Below are 4,483 nucleotides of genomic sequence, written 5' to 3'. Positions count from 1 at the left end.
GTTCTGACTTCCTAGTGGTGACCATTTGGTGTCCTCACTCAAGCATCTTGGTGCTTCCTAGTCGCACTCCCTCTTTTTAGACACCTCCTTCCTTTCCAACTGTTTATTCTTTCACACAGAACATGCCCTGATCCTAGTCTGCCTGTGAAAGCTACTCTTTTTAAGCCCCCGTTTCTCATCATATCATCCCTCAAGCATCACCCAAGTCTTCTGTTAGTCTGGGTCTTTGGGGTGATTGTTACTGACCTTTTCATTTCTTCCTCTGCAATTAAAATGCAAGGTACCCGTGCAGAGATTATACCTTTGGTCCTCAAGATCCTTGTTGTAGTGGCCCAATTAGTGTTATTTGGAGCAGCTACTGCCTTATTTCACCCCTAAACATCCTAAAACCCTACTTCTACCAAGGTACATACAGTCATTTCTGGTCACAACTCTTCCACTGACCTGTCATTATCCTGCCTTGCCCTTTGATAAAGAATCACCAACCTTTCCTAGGTGCTCACAACCCTACAACCTTGCTCCTCTTTAGACTCTTGCCACCTTTCCTTTTTCCTTTGATTGTACTACTCAGGCCATGCTTTTTCTCCATGGAATTAATCATGTTCATTCTCTCTCTTTGCAGCCTTTAAAAACAGAGTTCCTAGTTTTCTTGTTCCCAATTTATCCCCCTACCTTCTTTGAGACATACTTTCTCTGTATAACCTGCCTGTCTTGGAACTCACTCTGTATACATACCAGGCTGGCCTCGAACTCAGAGAGCCACCTACCTCTGCATCCTGAGTGCTGGGATTAAAAGCCTCTCACCACCATGACCAGGCTAATTGACACTGTTCTTGGTCCTCAGTGCACTTTTTAGATTTAGTACATTTCCTGAACTCTCTTGGTTTCTCACATGTTTCAAACTCTAAACCTCTTCTCCCATCTCCTGGGTCCAGCTGATCCTTTCTCCTGCCATACTCTTTATTGCAATGAAGCATAGTCACCCCCACCACAGTGGAAACCTTTCAGCTGTTGTGTGGGATGCACAGTCTATAGACCTGGGTATGTACTCTCTGCTTCATCTCTCCTCCACACCCATTGTTCTAACATGCTCCTTCATCTTTGTGTCCAACTACTTGTCAAGCCTGCATACTATACCCAAGAGTCTATGTAAATTCCTTTTAGAACTTTATTCTCATGGCTCCCTGTAAACTGTTTTGCTTCCTTTTGTGCTCTTCAATTGATACTATTCCTGAAAAGCCCACAGAGAGCATCTGCCTCTTAATATTCCTCTGCCCTCATTTCTGCCTATTCATCCTCAAACAAGGGTGTCCACCTTCACTCTGACATGCTGTTGATCTGACAACTCTCTTTCAGGACACTCCAGCCTTTTCTTTCTTTTCTTGCATCTCCAATCCCCCTTCCACCAGTGATTCTCACCCAGGGGTGCACGGCCCCCCAGTAGCCTATCAGAACCGTCTTCTAACTGGTGTTATTGTTAGTATTTGTGAGCAGATCACTGCCTCACCTCTGGTGTTCTGATAGGCCACCTGGGGGCCGTGCCCACCCCCCCCTCTGGTGGAACCCCCCACCCCCCCCTGGTTAAGAATCACTGCTGTGGATGGCCCCCTGTCCTCCCTGGCCTTTGTTCTCCCATTCCATGGCCCGGCCCTAGCTTTCTGGTGGTGACCACTTATGTCTTGACTCAAGCAGTTCAGGGTTTCCTTCCCTGTCTCATATGGACCAGGCACTCTCTAGTTGGAAGCACTTCCTTCCCTTCCTGGCTTATTCCTTCGCACATAGCAGTATTCAGGGCTTTAAGATCACATTTCTCCCTGCTGGCTGCTTCCCATCCCTGCTTTGTTTAATTTGGTTTTTTCTTTCCAAAGTATGTCTGGCAAGTAGACCAGAGCACTCTTAAGGGCCTTCTTCTGCCTCTAGGACTTCCCGCTTTCTTGTTCCTGTCCAGCTTGTGTCCCTTCTTCCCTGCTCCCTGTGCTCTGCTCTGTTCTCTCTGGGTGTCTCCTCTGCCCTGTCTCCTATAGTTGACTCTTTGATGTAGCTTTCTTAAAGCAATGTACTTTCTGCTTCTGATCTATGTCTTCTTTTCCTCGCCAAGAGAAAAAAGGTTTTGCTTGTCTGTACTCCTCTGTAGTAGTGTCACTTTGTCAGATAATACATCTCCCAGTGCTTTCCTGAACCTCTCCTCACTACTCAAACTCTTGCCTCTTCTCCACATTCTATGTGCTTTTCTAGAACTAATCATTTTTATTCTTCTTACCATCCACTGATTCTTCCCTCTACCTTTTCGGCCCATTGTGTCCACTGTCATCCTGATTTCTTCTTTTTTCTTCTTCCTGTTCCCACAAAACTTGAAAGTCTACCCAGTACTTTTCATACTTTCTCCTCTTTGTCACTTCTATGCAACCAACAGGGGTCCATTAAGGAAATGCCCCCTACCTATTACCATAGACCCCACCCATTCACAGCATGTACATCTCCCAGTGCTTCATTCCTTATTTGGCCTGCCTGTATCACAACACTTGTGTTCAATTTTTAAGATCCTTTTCTTACACAAGGCCCACTCTCCAGCTTCCTCTTCCTACCTGTTTTCCTTTAGATCAACCCTCCCCAAAAAGAAGCCGACTAGACACACTAACTCTCCCCCAGGATGTTCTCTGGCAGAACAAGTTTGCTCTTTTGTAATCTATTTACAATGATTTGTTGGGTTTGATGAGCCATCCACATTCTTTTTGTCATTTTCACTCTTCGCCAATGCCTGCCTGTCTGCCAAGCACTACAGCTCTCTCCTTTTAGATACTGCTAAATAGCAAAAGCACAGGCTCAGTGGTCACTGCGAAATGCCTGTTTCGCATTGGTTCCTAGCTGCACCTCTGCCATTTGTAAGTATTTTGCTGCTAACATAATGGTCTCAGTACGGAGTAGACCTTTCCCAAGTCCCCAAGGTTACTTGTCGGTACTGTCTATGCATGTCCCATTTTAAAATGCCGTGCTGTCTGATTTCCCTATTTAATTTAGATCACTTTAGTCATTTGTCTCTGTTCTGCTCTGCCTCACATGTCTGGCCATGACACCACTCACCCTATTTACTTGACTTGTCTACTAGAATCTGAATGCCCTTCGTTTGGAAACTGTGTCTCCATATACTGCTATCTGAATTCACCTCTAAAAACATCTTGGCTTCTTGACTCCACCATTCTGGACAGTTGTCAACTCTTTTGGAGCTGCTCCCCTCATCCTCCCTCCTGTTGTCCTTCATTGGACAGCCCTGACCTAGACTATTTCTGAGATAGTGCTCCCTCTGCAGTCTCACTACCCTTGGCCTCTGTCATCCTTGCTTACTTAGGCCATGCTCTTTCTCTTCCACAGCTTCATCCTTAGAAGGAAATGTTTGTACTTCTTCATGTTCAATCCCTCACATTTGCCTTATTTTCTTGGTTTATTTCATTTAGTATGCTCACAATAGCCCTCTCCTCTCAGTTGCTAGGACTTCATTATGTGCTCTTTCTCATTTTTTTTCCTGCGCCATGGTCTCATGTAGTATAGGCCTTGAACTCACTGTGTACCCAAGAAAGACCTTGATTGAACTCCTGATCCTCCTGCCTTTCCCTCCCTAGTGTACTGTTTACCACAGTTGTATCTGCTGTTGGAGATCAAGTTTAGGGCTTCTTGCATTCTAGACAAGTACTCTACCAACTAAGCTATGTTCCCAGGCTCTCCTTCTTGTTCTTCTTACCCAGTATATGACATCATCACTCTTACGTCATGTTCCCTATGTGATTTGTAAAACTCCTTCCTCACCCTTGCATCTCCAAAACCCAGTTAATCATTTCACTCGTGATGCCTCTGTGGTATCCCTTAAAGTACTGATATCGCTTCCCTAGTTATCATTTCTGAACTGTGCAACTAACTCTGTAGGGGTCTCAAGACAGTACTTTCCTCTTTACCTTTACCCCATGCACATTTGGCATCTTTGCTTCAAGCTGTCCCAGATGCACATCCCTTACCACATGTACTCAGCCTTAACATTGCTATAGCCCAAGACTATGGGTTCTTACTTCATGGAAACCTTTCAAGAATCCTTTCATGCACCTTCTAACATCCTTCTAAAATGTATTTCAGATATCTTTGCTTCCCTACTGTGTTCTAATGCAAATACACTTCTGTCTTATGCCTACACCCTCTTCACTCCTGCCCTATACAGCCCTAACACAGAAGTACCCATCCTTTTCTTGACTGACACCTCTCTCCTGGGTACTCCAGTCCCTGACTACAGTGACTACTACTGCTCTTCCCCCCTGAACTTATCTCCTTCTTTCAGCTCCTATTAACTACTGCTTCCATTTTTCTCTGTCCCTGCCTCTCCATGGACAACCAGCCACACACACCCATCACACCTATGGATCAGCCATCTCTTCCAGCCTCGCTCCTCCACCTCAGTCCTCAGCAGGGACCACAGTGTTGGCACTGCACTCCTGCCCCT

The 4,483-nt window shown here is 45.4% G+C and overlaps 1 protein-coding gene and 1 long non-coding RNA gene across 4 annotated transcripts in view; one reads left to right on the top strand and one right to left on the bottom strand.

Moving 5' to 3' along the window:
- Window positions 1–4,483, top strand: part of Copg2 (coatomer protein complex subunit gamma 2) — a 125,959-nt gene that overhangs the window by 101,030 nt on the left and 20,446 nt on the right. The window lies entirely within an intron of this gene.
- Window positions 559–4,483, bottom strand: part of LOC113458135 — a 12,248-nt gene continuing 8,323 nt past the window's right edge. The window contains exon 2 of the long non-coding RNA XR_003378566.1: window positions 559–4,356. This is a non-coding gene — a long non-coding RNA (uncharacterized LOC113458135). The remainder of the gene's footprint in view (window positions 4,357–4,483) is intronic.

The sequence above is a fragment of the Microtus ochrogaster genome, unplaced genomic scaffold (genome assembly GCF_000317375.1).
Source record: "Microtus ochrogaster isolate Prairie Vole_2 unplaced genomic scaffold, MicOch1.0 UNK4, whole genome shotgun sequence".
NCBI lineage: Eukaryota > Metazoa > Chordata > Mammalia > Rodentia > Cricetidae > Microtus > Microtus ochrogaster.
The sequence above is the reverse complement of the archived record's forward strand: the minus strand, read 5'-3'. Positions and strand labels throughout refer to the sequence as shown.